A 2,827-nucleotide genomic window follows, 5' to 3' on the forward strand; every position below is an offset into this window, starting at 1 on the left:
CATGGACTTGTTTCATGTTACTCATGTTATACCAAAGTCAACATCAGTTTCTCAACAGAAGTTCTAGGTAGACTTGGTTGTTAAGAAGAAAACTAGTGAGTAGAAAGAGAAATTCCTTTGCTCAGGACAGCCTACCCTTGAGAATAATGTTCTTGGCTTCCAGTTTTCCATTGGCCTGGTCTTTTATTTCAAATACACTACCCCCAGAAGTTCACCAGAAATATCTATTTCAAACCCTTGCTCACCTGCCTCATTCCTGCTTCTGCCTTTGACTCCAAGTCTGATTCTGAATGGTGCCTGGATAAACAACAAAATAGACTTTAGAGGTAATATATATAACCTGTCACACATTGGATCAATAAGCCCATAACTATTGGAACTATAGGGGCTGTACAGGGCTTGGTAATGATATTGTTGAACCCTGGCATGGGATAGAAAGGATATACTGTCTTTTTCTAGTAACATTTTGTTTAACTCCTGTGATTACATAAAGCTCCCCAATACTATATTTGAGAAGTACTCATAAAGCCTTAGTTTTAAAGGAAAGAGAGTTTTTCCATGGAATATTTTAGAAAGAAACGTTAGATAACTTCTTAGTTGGCAGCATTTTATCTCATCTAATTGCCTAGATTAAGTCCATTTTTAACACTGCCTCTGGAAGAGGTTCTCATTGATGCATGAGGTTACCTGGTCTCAGAAGAAACTATGCCAAACACTAATTTGATGTGTGACTAGGGATATCACATGCCCGTTCTGAGACAATTTCCTTAAGCATAAACGAGAGGTTCAGTGGCATTCAAGCTCTGCCCCTTGGACCTCCAGAGTGCTTAGGAGAGGCTACAGTTGTGAAGGTAATTCTGCCAGCAGGGGAGAGGGATGCTCTGTTCACACCTGCATTTTGATCATTCCTGCTTTGGCTGCTTCCCTGTAGTGGAGGCTTGCATGAGATTTATTGAAGGAGTTCTATTGTTTTGACAAGAAAAAGCCTGATTTTCATCAAGGTGAGTGCTGTTTTTTTTTTTTTTTTTTTACTGGTTTTTAATTTTTTTTTCCCACCAGTGTTATTGCTGAGGCTCAATACCTGCATAACTTCATAGTTCCTGGAGGGCATTTTAAATTTTTTTCTATCTGTTTTTCCTCTTTTTTTTTCTTCTCTTCCTCTTTTTTTTTTTTTTTTTTTTTTTTACTTGGAGCCCTCCTCTACTGCTCCTGAAACCTCCACCTTACAAGTAGGGACTGGGAGGTAGGATCTGGGTCATTGGACACAGTGATATGTGTACTCTGCAGGGTGTGCCACCACCCAGTCCCAAGTTGAGTGAGTCTTAAATCTGGAGGTGTGTAAGAATCACCCATGGATTCTGTGAAAATGCAGATTCTGATTCAGCAGGCCTGGAGGGTGCTTGAGAGACTGCAGTTCAAGTGTGCTTTCCTAGAACACAGAGGCCTTTCTTATGGAATACACTGACTTACTTTTCTATTTATATGGCAGTATGACAGAGAAGATTAAACCACTAGTGGGTAATTGTATTACCTTATGTATTGGGGTGGGGGACATATGGTATGGCCAAGAGGCAGCCCTGCTGCTAATATGGTGTCCTTTACAGAAGCAAGAAGAAGAACAGGAAGCTCTAAGGCCGTCTGGTGTCCAGTCCCTCACCAGCCCCTCTGCACATTCAGAGGTCCATCCCACAATTTCCAATTTTATCTCTATAGTGAAGAACATTCTAAAGATCTTGCCTAAGATTCCCATTCCCTGAATACTTAACAAACACCAATCTAGGGGCCAAAAAGATGCCCCTGGATAATGTTTCTGCTTCATCAAGTGTGTGACCCAGTTTTGAGCTGGGACCCAAGAGCAGTGGAGGCAGTTTTGGTGCTGTGTCATCTTTCCATCTCACAATCTGTCTTTCAGCCTCTCTCTCTCTCTTTTTTTAATTTATGTTTTTTAATTTTATTTATTTATTTTTAATTTGATAGGACAGAGAGAAAGACAGTGCTGTGGTCTTCCTCCCTTCCTTGCCCTCTCCTTCCCTCTCTATTGCTATTTATCTGTGAAAAGTCATCTCAGAGCAGGGAAGCCATCTAGACTTCTAGTATCCATCTAGATACTTCTGGGAAAGGTTTTTCAGGTACAATTAAAATATGAAGACTTGTAAACACATGAGTATGACCCAGTTGGGTCTGACATCATATGGTGGACACTTGAAAATCAAAACAGGTTCTCCAGATGCAGAAATGAAATCAAAGAGATTTGAACATAAGAAATTTTAATGCTTCCCTGCAGACTTTACAGATTAGAGTGACAAAGTGAATAGGACCCCAAAGAGACCTCTAGAACTTGAGTATGGCCTTCACAACATCTACTGGATTGTCAGAAAAGTTATAGCATATACCTCTCTCTCTCTGTCTCTCTTTTCTTTTTAAAATATGGAACACTTCACAAAATTGTGTGTTATCCTTGTGCAGGAGCCATGCTAATCTTCTCTGTATCATTACAATTTTAGTATATGTCTTGCTGAGGCAAACACAACATATATATCGAGAGAGGAGGGGAAGACAGAGGAGAAGAGAAAGATAGACACCTGCAAACCTGCTGTACCACTAGTGAAGCTACTCCCCTGCAGGTGGGGAGCTGGGGGCTCGAACCAGGATACTTACGCCAGTCCTTGTGCTTTGCACTACCTGCGCTTAACCCACTGCGCTGCCGCTCAACTCCCTACAAGATATATTTTTTATGTGCAAAAAATGCATCATGACCTTTCCAACAACCCAATAGGAAGTAAGCTAACACTCTATTCTTTTAACAGTGAGTACTGGGTGCTAAAGA

General features: G+C 40.7%; 1 non-coding gene across 1 annotated transcript; it reads right to left on the reverse strand.

Moving 5' to 3' along the window:
- Positions 1-2,421: 2,421 nt before the first annotated feature.
- On the reverse strand, positions 2,422-2,526 carry LOC132537169 (U6 spliceosomal RNA). Its single transcript, XR_009548632.1, has one exon. It is a non-coding gene; the product is annotated as a U6 spliceosomal RNA (small nuclear RNA).
- Between the last annotated feature and the right edge of the window lie 301 nt (positions 2,527-2,827).

The sequence above is a fragment of the Erinaceus europaeus genome, chromosome 2, assembly GCF_950295315.1.
Source record: "Erinaceus europaeus chromosome 2, mEriEur2.1, whole genome shotgun sequence".
Taxonomy (NCBI): Eukaryota; Metazoa; Chordata; class Mammalia; order Eulipotyphla; family Erinaceidae; genus Erinaceus; species Erinaceus europaeus.